At 41.5% G+C, this 11,219-nt stretch overlaps 1 long non-coding RNA gene across 1 annotated transcript in view; it reads left to right on the top strand.

The window, feature by feature from the left end:
• The window catches only part of LOC137560817 (uncharacterized), a 28,558-nt gene that overhangs the window by 228 nt on the left and 17,111 nt on the right, over positions 1 to 11,219 (top strand). Inside the window, exon 2 of the long non-coding RNA XR_011029832.1 lies at positions 7,069 to 7,159. This is a non-coding gene — a long non-coding RNA (uncharacterized lncRNA). The remainder of the gene's footprint in view (positions 1 to 7,068; positions 7,160 to 11,219) is intronic.

Raw genomic sequence — 11,219 nt, 5'->3', positions numbered from 1 at the left:
TAGTAAGATCTCCACCACCCACCTTTCCCTCACCAGTGTTAGGGATAAGCATACAAACTTGGAGGGGATGTTTTTTAAAGGATCTCTGAATAGAAGAAAAAAAATTGCCAAACAGAACTTACCTGGGGCCTCCTCCAGACCGCCCCCCCCCCCCCCCCCAATCTCGTACCCCATGAGGTCCCTCGGCGTTCTCTGGGCTCCCTCCGTTAGACCAATGTCAGCTCCATTAGTGTGCGACTTAACCGAAAGTCGTGTGCAACTGCGCATGCGCAACCTGTTCGTGCGGCCGTCGCCTTGAGTGTTCTGCACAAGTAGGAAAAACGCATTTGTCCTTTCGAAATCTGTGTGTGCGCAGAATTCTCAAGGTGACGGGCGCACAAACAAGATGGGCAGCGCATGCTCAGTTGCGCTCGACTCCTGCCAAATAAACGTGCTAACGGAGCCACCAACGATCGAAAGGAGGGAGCACAAAGGACCCCAAGGACCTCACAGGCTATGGGGTACTGGAGTGAGCCAGAGGCGAGTTCAGTTTGGCATTTTTGTCTTCTGCTCAGGGTCCCTTTAATGCACTTTTGTCTCTGCCTCTGTGCGCTGCGCTCCACATTGCGTTACATCTCACCAATACTTTCAGCTGTTAAGGCAGAAGCATTGGTGAGATAGAATGCGATGTGGAGCACAGCACACAGAGGCAGAAACAAGGCGAGTTCAACCCCCATGCCACAGTGGCATAAGTACAAATTCAAATTCTGTTTTTTATGCTTTGGAACTCGGTTACAAGTTTGTATGCTCGTCCATGATCTGTACTTGTGAGCAGAAGATAGGCTGGGAGTGATGCCATACTGTGGGCAGAGAGAGGCGGAGGCTGGCTCTGCATCTAGGTTATGTTCAGCTGTATCTACCGAGAGCTTACAGTATATCTGACCCGAGGCAAAGCTACCTAAGTACCTATGGTAAGCATCTAATGGATGATCCACTTTGTGCATTTTCTGTTTCTCTGTGTTCGCCACTGGCCACAAAATCACTTCCCTGGAGAGGAATGGACAATGCACAGAGGAATGTGGATCCAGAATATACACAACTCTTTGGGCCCTTTTCCACTAGAGCGATTGCTGAATCGCAAAGTTGCAAGTCGCTAGTGATTTTTAAATCGCTAGGGTTGTTACTTTATCATAGAAAACATGAGAAGTATTTTCCACTACAGTGATTCGATTTGGAAATCGCAATTGCTTTCTGGAGCGATTTTTACAATGATAATGCAATGTAAATGAAAATCGCAATTGCATAACAGAATTAATGAAAAATCGCAATCGCTGGCGTTTGTGATTGCTAGTGGAAAAGGGCCCTTTGCTCTTTCCCTGAGTAGCTTTGCCTTGGATCAGTTATCTGCACCTGAAGCGTGCAGAAACTCAAATAAAAATTGAAGGGTGACAGAGCACTTACTGCCGATATGCTTCTTGCTACTCCTCGTCTTCAGAGTCCCCCCTTTCCCCTATTCCACATAGTTTTCTCTTCAAAGTGTCCCCGACGTTTACTGGGCTGTGAACAGGTGCATCTGGACTTCCAAACCATGTGCGCCCAGTGAAAGAAAGAGCCTGTGCATGTCTTCTTTCTTTCATGCACAAGCACTTTCTTTTGCTTGACGTGTGGTTTAGAACTCGTGCTTGCTAAATTCAGATGTTCCTGTGCATGGCCACAGTCGCTTTCTACAGAGTGAGGGGCCAGTTGAATATTAAAGTGGATGGGAACACAAGGGACCCTGAAGACAACAAACGGCATAAAGATTTTCAGGAGTATGTGAATTCACAAATTATATATATTTAATTTTTTGGGTTTACTTTAAGAATAAAAGCAAGCAGGTGTTACTTTGTGGATGACCCTCTTAAAAGAAATAAAACGGCTCAGATACCCAAAACCAGAAAACAAAATGTCTCATTAATTGACTATAGGAAAATGACGGGGGGTTGGGGGGGGTTCACTTGGAATCAATGGGCCTAGGGTGATGAAAAGTACAAATCCGGCCCTGATCACCAGTGCTGGTTTGCAGGGTGAAACCAGCCTAAGGCTCATCAGACTCAATGCCAATGCACAGAGACAGCAGGAGCACAAATGGTGCAGTACATCACAAAAATTCAGAAAATAATGGGCGGTGAAGGGATTATACTCACAAAGGTGGCTTGCAGTAGGGCAACTGACCACAGCAGGCAGATAGAGATGTACAATATCGACTCCACTTGGGTATCCAGATCAACTGGAGGTGGTTGCACTCTTGTAAAAAATACACACACTCTCTGATGACTTTTAGGGTAGTAGTTGTACCACCAAATAAGGTCAGATGTGGGTAACACCCCTCCCAAAAGGGGGTTTGGCACAAGACAAAGGGAAAGAGGTGGTTAGTGAGAGATAAAATATGTTAAAAACAAATAAAACTGAGAAGTGTGAGGTGGATACCTCAATGAAGACCAATTCATAAATGAGATGAATGGAAAACTATTATAAAGCACTGGCAATGCGTTTCGTGGGACTCTGCCAAATTCCTCAGGCCAAATTAAAGTGCCAGTTAGTGTGCCTTGCTTTATAATAAATTCTCATTCATCTCATTTATGAATTGGTCTTCACTGAGGTAAGCCACCTCACACTTCTCAGTTCACATGTGCCAAAGTCCACATTAGTCAGTAGGGATGTCATTGAGGTACAAATACTTTTGAGGTGATTGAGAATTATGCTAATTATTATGATACAGAATTATGCTAATTATTGTGATAAATCTATTTTAAAATAGACTAATCACATTTTGCAGTAAAACCATTTCATTGGTCCATTTTCATAGCTGCATAGATTTGCACTAACATTTGCATAATTCTGCATTATCTTAGATTTTTTTTTTTTCATATATCAAGTAAAGCAAAAAGTTAGCTGTAAACCAAAACTCTGTACTAAATGCATTTTAGACATTTGTGGCACAGGGATATGGGGAAACAAATACGCCTATAGACGTCCATGTCTGGAGGAATTTGTTTATACTAGAATGCCTTTAGACTTCTGTAGCGAATGGATGTAAAAACACAAAACACCCATAGTCAGTTTAAGGGTAATTTTTTTTCACAATAGTGGTTATTTAAAAACAACGAATATTCTCACTCATCTATATGCTTCTTATACTTACTGATGAGCACACATTTTGCATAATTGTAATGTGCTTCGATGCAAAATCATAATGCAAAATTTCAGGGAAAATCGTAATGTATTTCATTTGTAATCGTAATCAGAGACAGTATTTTCAAATGTTTGCATAATTTTTGTGTAATTTCGTGCTGACTTTAGCAGTTAATAGCAATATCTTTCATGCATGCCATTGTCACCAATGCTGCAATTTTCCTTTGCATTTTTAAAATTGATTTTTGCACAACTACAAAGATTCTTTTTTTTTACTTATTCCCACTATTCTCCTTAAAGGATACCCGAAGTGACATGTGACATGATAAGATGGACATGGGTATGTACACTGCCAAGCACACTAATAACTATGCAGTGTTCCTTTTTTTTTCTTTCTTCGCCTGAAAGAGTTAAATATCAGGTATGTAAGTGATATATTTTACGCTGTCTAGCGCTGCAATCTTTTGTATCAAAGAGTTTAATTCAAACCATACGTAATTAGGTTTTCGACATAAAAGTAGTTTTGAGTAATTCATTCGTAATTTTGCATAACTTTGTGCTGATTTTAGCGGTTAACAGCAAAGCTCCCATGCATGCAATTGTCACCAAAATTGCTACCTATGTTAAAGAGAATCTGTACTCTGAAATTCTTACAATAAAAAGCATACCATTCTATTCATTATGTGCTCCTGGTCCCCTCTGTGCTGTTTCTGCCATTCTCTGCTGCAAACCTGGCTTGTAATTGCCAGTTTTAGGCAGTGTTTACAAACAAACTAACCAGCTTCTAATAGGCTCAGCTAAGCAGAGTGTGTTAGTCACACAGAGCCTGCAGGGGGTGTGTACAGCTTCTAGCTAATCACAAGCAGCCCTGCACATTCCAGTCTGACTGCCTCAGCCTGACTGTGCCGACTGTAGAGAGAAGATTAGATCATATAACAGAGATAACACAGCTACTGTGCAATTAGGAAAAGCTGCAGTAAGCCAGACCACATTAGAAAAGGCATAGGAACTTATAGCATAGAAGAAATAAAGATAAACAATTTGTTACAGAGTCTCTTTAAAGGACACCCAAAGTGAAAATAAACAAATGAAATTAATGATTGTATCTATCTTCCTTCACTTAAAAATGACTTTTTAAGATACCCCACAGTTTAATTTTATGTTTAAATCTGCTTTTTAAGTTTGAACTGTTTTATTATTTTTGCTAAATGACAAATTCATTGAAGTATGCCAGAGCTAAAATCTATGAACTATTGACCCTTTTACCTTTTTCCTGCTCTCAGAAGCCATTTTCTGCTAGGAAAGTGTTTTATAGTTGGAATTTCTTATCAGTGAGGGTGACACTGTAGTCACTTCCTGTCTGAGTCAGGACTGAGTCAGGACTGAGTCATCCACTTACATACCTGATATTTAACTCGTTCAGGCAAAGAAAGAAAAAAAGGAACACGGCATAATTATCAGTGTGCTTGGCAGTGTACATACCCATGTCTATCTCATCATGTCGCATGTCACTTCGGGTATCCTTTAAAGTTCCTCTTTTAAAGGTATTTTATTAATAATAATGTGAATATATGACCTAGGAGATAACTTAGGAGAAAAAGTGAATTGGATCTAACACACAGTACACGAATGAAGACTAGAGATGGCCCAAACGATTTGCACCGAACCGTACCCAGCGAACTTCCGGGATTCGCGGTCGCAGAGAACCGCAAACTTTTACGGAAGTTCGGTTTGCCCCTATAGTGCATCATGAGGGTCAACTTTGACCCTCTACATCACAGTCAGCAGGCACATTGTAGCCAATCAGGCTACACTCCCTCCTGGAGCCACTCCCCCCCCCTTATAAAAGGTGGGCAGCGTCAGGCAGTGGACTCACTCGTGTGCCTGCATTAATTAGAGAAGGGAAAGCTGCTGCAAACTCTCATAGGGAAAGCTTAGTTAGACTCTTGTTGGATTCTTAGCTTGCTACTTGCTGATTCTTATTGTTAAAAAAGCACCCCTCAACAGCTCTTTTGAGAGCTAATCTTATTATTGTGATCTATTTGTGTGTGTGTGTGTGTGTGTGTCCCACTGACACTTGTGTTGCATAGACGGCCTTGGTAATTCCTACTGTGTGTGCCACTGCCAGGCCCAGCACATTCCACAGCCCCGCGACCATATGGGCTTGAAAAACGCAACAGTCTGCACTCTCGCCATGGTGCGCACCAGTCCAGCACGGCTGTCACTACACAAACAGCTGTTTGCTGTGCGTTACACAGTGAGTTTGGTGTGTCAGTGTGAAGCAGTACCTTAATTACACTACCTGATTGATGTATACACATGCAAGATGTTTTAAAGCACTTTAGGCCTGCAATTTAGCATTCAATGTGATTTCTGCCCTTAAAACGCTGCTTTGCGTCACATCCAGATTTTTTCCCGGGACATTTGGCGTGTATCCCACTCCGCCATGCCCCCCTCCTGATGTTATACCCCTTGAAACATCTTTTCCCTCACTTTTGCTGCCAGCATAAGTGTTTCTAGTTTTCAAAGTTTGCCTCCCCATTGAAGTCTATTGTGGTTTGCGAAAGTTCGCGCAAACCGAACTTTTGCAGAAGTTCGCGAACCGAAAATCGGACATTCGGGCCATCTCTAATGAAGACCTGTAAACCACCCTAATTCACAAAAGAAAAGAAAAACATAACATTTCTAAAGAAAATAATAATAAAAAAATAGCACTTTATTCAAAAATAAATATTGAACTCAAGTTAAAAGCAACACAAGACAAAAAATAAAATTCAGAATCAATAAGTCCATCCTTATAAAGAGATCCTCAGATATTCCCAAAGCATCAAGTTGCAGTGGTGACCAGAGGTTTTCAAATATCACAAAGGCCCCATGTTTGTGAGCCGAGTAGAGTGAAGGCCTCGGGCTCTGTTTGAATGACACGTCCCTTCTATTTTTTTTAAGATCTATCTTAGAGCCGCCCCAGGAAATTATTTCCAACTCAGAAAACTTGTAAAAGTATATTTTCTAATTTTGTTTCATACCTTACTAAAGAAATAAAATCAGATTTGAACTCTCCAAACTTACCAAGACCTCCAGGCAACTTCATGCTGTTCTTGATGCTAAATCCGTACCTCCTTGGGAACAAAATCCACGGTTCTATCTATAGTCGCGTGTCACTCAAAAGGACAAATTCCCTCTCTCATTCCAAATATCCATTAGGATTATACAGGTATGCCCCGGCATTTCATTAATTTTATATTTTATTCTTTAATTCTATTATTAGCCTTTTATTGCTGGAAGGAAAAAATGACCTTCTTTTGCTTTTTTTTTTTTGTGTAGTCTATTCTCTTTTCCAACTTTCTTATTTCCGAAAATTAGGTTAGGTTGTACAACGGTACAGATGAAATTAGAACAGTATTCCCAATTTTCTCCGTCCAGAGCAAAACTTTCATGCACACAGATGGCGGCGAAGAGGTTGTGCCGAAAATGAGTTTAGAGATCTCTTATCAGCCATAATCAATAATAAAGAGTGTCTGAAGAAATGCAAAATCTTCAGCATAATGCAGAATTTTTTGGCAATCTTCGTTACGAAGGAGCCAAGTTTTCAACACGCTAAGACAAGCTCTTCGGTTTAATGTGTTAAAGATTGGTCCCGCTGGTTCAAAGTTGAGTTCCATTAGTGGAGGAGACCAGAAGCCTACCTTCTGCCCGCCTAAATTTAACCTGGCGCTGCGTGCGGAGAACAAAAATGTTTTCGGTCTCCTGTGTCTTTCTATTTCTTTTTCTCCACAAACAGGAAATTTATCACCTCCATTTTGGAAAAAGAAAGCAGCTGCTGTAGTTATTAAGGTTTTGGATCCATCTATAATTTCACCATTAAGTTGAAAGATTTTTTTTTTCTTTTTCGTTTTCTCTCTCTTTTTTTCACAGCTCAAATGATGATACGTTTTGAACGTTTGATCTGAAGGAATCGGAATGTTGACACTCAAAGGGATTCGTGAAGTCCGGCTTAATAAGACAGGTGGGTAACTAATAATGTGGAAAATTACCTGCACGTGGAGGATATTGGGAATGACTAATGGCCCAACCTAAGCTAGTAAATTAGCAGCGAAATGATACCATTTGCTGGAGTGGTGTGAATAAGGGACTTGATGTGGCACAGTAGCATGTGGCACAGACTTTGTTGATATTAACTTGAATGCTGCCCAAATTTTGAGAATGTGTGCCATTGACTTTGAGTACTTTTTAAACTGCAGTTGCCTTGACAGTTTTTTTAGTTGATCTGGCTAAAATGGGGCCCTGTTAAAAAAAAAAAAATTACAGTATATCGATTATTGTGTTATTGTCTATATAGCTATTCAAAAATTCTAGCATAACCCCTTTCCATATATAAGTCAGCCACTGGCTCGTACACTAAATCTGAAGAAAAAGCAAGGTAACTTCGACTGGCTCACTTTTTGTTTTAGTACCACAGTGTTTGTCATGCATTGTTTTATGAAAGTCAGTAAGCCAAATGTCTAAGGCTACATTCATAATGTATTGCACTGCACCACCTATGCAACATGCACAGTGCGGCGGGTGCATGGCGGTATAACAATGTGCGGTATTGCAACACACTGCATCTTGTGCTATTACAGGAGCCCATGGTCCCGTGGGCAGGACCAAGGCTCCATCATTGGCCCAATCACTGCACTCGCTGCTACTCGGCGAGTAGTCCCCATAGGCTGAAGCTCAGGGACACAGCAGAATGGAGCTGGGGGAAATAAGAGGATGCAGGGGACATTGGAGGACATGGGGGACACCATGAGGGTATGAGGGGCAGCAGAGGAAAAAGGGAGAGACAGGACACAGGAGAACGGGGGATAGAGGAGGACATGGGCACAGAGGGGGACACCAGGAGGACACTAAAGGTACAAGGGGGACACAGGGGCACATGAGAGGTGGATCCAGCAGAGGAAGAGGCAGCACAGTGAGGAAGGCATCCCCTGAAAATAAGCTCTAGCATCTTTTGGTGCAAAAATTAATGTAAGACATTATTTTGGGGAAAACTCGGTTAGTTAAGTTCAGAGCCGGAACAAGGTCTTCCAGCACCCAAGGCTGAGACACCAAAGTGTGCCCCTCGATCCCTCCCACCCCAGCCGTCACACACTGATTGCTATTAGACTAAGAGGCCCCCAGTGACCCCAACACCTTAATCTCGTTATCTGTCTTGCAGTCACTGCCATGTATCCCCTTTTCTTATTTATCTCTGCTTTAAACACAATAGGTGAATGATAGATGAGTGAGCTGTGCGCCCTCCTACACTGCGCCCTGAGGCTGGAGCCTTTCTCACCTCTGCCTCGGCCCAGCCCTGGTTAAGTTTAAAGAGCTTCATCGTTAGAAATTGAGTTTTGGCAGGAAAAGAATATTTGTTAGAAATGGCATTTTTATGACGGGGAAAGGTAAAGGTTAGAAATCAGACCAAATTAGCCAATCTGTAGATGTAAATAAGCCATGCTACATGGCGATCAGCAGAGATTCCATCAGCATCGAGAATCGAGAATTAAATGCAATTTATGCAAAGTTCATGCAGCAGTAGTTAGTAGGAACTGAGCAGTATACATTCCACTATTATCCAATACTGGATCACGGAGTCCATGATGCAACACGTAAAGTTCAAGAGGTTAGATATGGCTCAAAGCAAGCTAGTAGGAAATGCATTGCAGCCCCACAGCCAGAATCACTGACTCATTGTGCAACTGCAGCAGGCAGGACGCAAGAGTGCAACAGACAATGCATGGGAGCATACAGTATGGAAAAGCTGACATGACAAAGTTCAGTTGCTGATGTGCACACATTCTATTTATCCGGGCAAATGGCTCGTGATGCCCGGATAAGGTGTGCTTCCAATGCTGTCCTCACCGCAGTTGCAATTATATAGGGAAGTGAATGCTGGATGTGTGGCTGGTGAAGTCAGCAGATAGAGTGAAGCTGCAACAAGGGGAGAGCCACATGGGTCCCAGATATACGACGTGTGTCATGCTGGCTCATCCAACATGTTTCGCCAGAATTCCAGCTTCCTCAAAGGGCGTGTTTTATGGGCCTGAGGAAATGGGTGGATGCTTGTGAAATGCTTTGTTGGACGTTTTGACTAAATTATGTTTGTCTATTATATTAGTCCTCATCTATATCACAGTTTTTAATAGTTTTTTTTTTTATTCTTTTGGGTGCTAAACCTCCAAACTCCCCTGGGTGTTGTTTTTTTTTTAGCTTGCCTCTGAACGCCCTTAAAGGTCAGCTTGGGCAATCATTTGTATTTACATTTTTCCATATGCTGTCCCATTTTTAAAGAGACACTGAAGCGAAAAAAAAAATTATGATATTATGATTTGTATGTGTAGCACAGCTAAGAAATAAAACATTAAGATCAGATACATCAGTGTAATTGTTTCCAGTACAGGAAGAGTTGAGAAACTCCAGTTGTTATCTCTACGCAAACAAGCCATTAACTCTCCGACTAAGTTAGTCCTGGAGAGGGCTGTTATCTGACTTTTATTATCTCAACTGTTCCTGGACTATTTACTTTTCCTCTGCTAGAGGAGAGGTCATTACTTCACAGACTGCTCTGAAAGACTCATTTTGAATGCTGAGTGTTGTGTAATGTGCACATATTATAGAATGATGCAATGTTAGAAAAAACACTATATACCTGAAAATAAAAGTATGAGAATATTTTCTTTGCTGCTAATCTTCTAGTAACTATTCATAGTACACAACCAATTCACTATATCATATTTTTTTTTTCGCTTCAGTGTCTCTTTAAGTGCGGCCAAATCACACTGAAGCAAGTCAACCCTCCCTTGGTGGTTGCTTCTACCACTTTTAAGTTGAAACCTGAGGTTGCCATTTCGCAACCCAAATATCATAAGTACTGATGTGTGATTATTTTTCTTTCCGTTTTCCTTAATATACTATACCACAAAGGGCTCTCAGCTTTCACCTGCTTGTTTTTTACCTTCCTCTAGCAGAACGATAGGTATTTCAGACCCGCATCATTCAAACTACACTAGTTATGGTGTCCTTATCGACGTTTGAACTTCATACACTATCCAATCATTATTGATATAAATTTATATAGCAGTTAATACAAGACAATAGTGGATAACCGTTGATGCAGTGAGCAAATCAAGTACAGGTCTTTACACAGAGGTGGAAGGTATGCGCACCCATTAAACAGCATTGTGAGACAAAAAGGGAAGAGTGCCCTGGCCAAAAGGCCTTACAGTCTAAAGGTTTAAGGGATAGGACAGTAGGGAAGCTTTGTATGAGATAGTAAAAATGGCGGTCAGTGGCAGAAGTGTCCTAGGTAGGAGAGCAGGAATGCCTTAAAGAGACTCTGTAACAAAAATTTCATCCTTTTTTCTACCATCCTACAAGTTCCTAAACCTATTCTAATGTGCTCTGGCTTACTGCAGCACTTTCTACTATCACCGTCTCTGTAATAAATCAATGTATCTTTCCCCTGTCGGACTTGTCGCCCTGTGTCTGGAAGGCTGCCAACTCTTCTGTGCTGATCTGTTATGCACACCCCTCTCCAGGCCCCTCTATGCACACTCCAGTGTGTGTGTTATTTACATAAGCCAGCAGCGTCTCTGCTCTCTTATCAGTGAAAGAGAGCTGGACAAAAATCCTCCTTAGTTAGGCTGTGAAAGGAGCTGGGCTGACACATACTGAGGAATTACAGACAGGGGCAGAGCTGTCTGCAGCCTGTCACTATTCAGTGGATGAGAGCTGCAGGGGGACAGAAGGTAAACACACAAATGATCTTTTGAGATTCATAAGGAAGACTGCTTGTGTATGGATGTATTTTCTATGTGTGGACATACTGTACATCAACCTACTTCCTGTTTTGGTGGTCATTTTGTTTGTTTATAAACACATTCTTTAAAACTGTTTTTGACTACTTTTAATGCGATGAGGAGCAGCAAAATTGTGACAGAGGGGAATAGGAGATGTCCCCTAACGCATTGGTATGTTTACTTTTGTGCGATTTTAACAATACAGATTCTCTTTAAGAGGTGAGTTTTCAAATGTCAAAAAAG

This window comes from Hyperolius riggenbachi, chromosome 1 (genome assembly GCF_040937935.1).
Source record: "Hyperolius riggenbachi isolate aHypRig1 chromosome 1, aHypRig1.pri, whole genome shotgun sequence".
NCBI classification, from domain to species: Eukaryota; Metazoa; Chordata; class Amphibia; order Anura; family Hyperoliidae; genus Hyperolius; species Hyperolius riggenbachi.
Note: the sequence above shows the minus strand (reverse complement) of the source record. Positions and strands in the feature narration are given on the sequence as shown.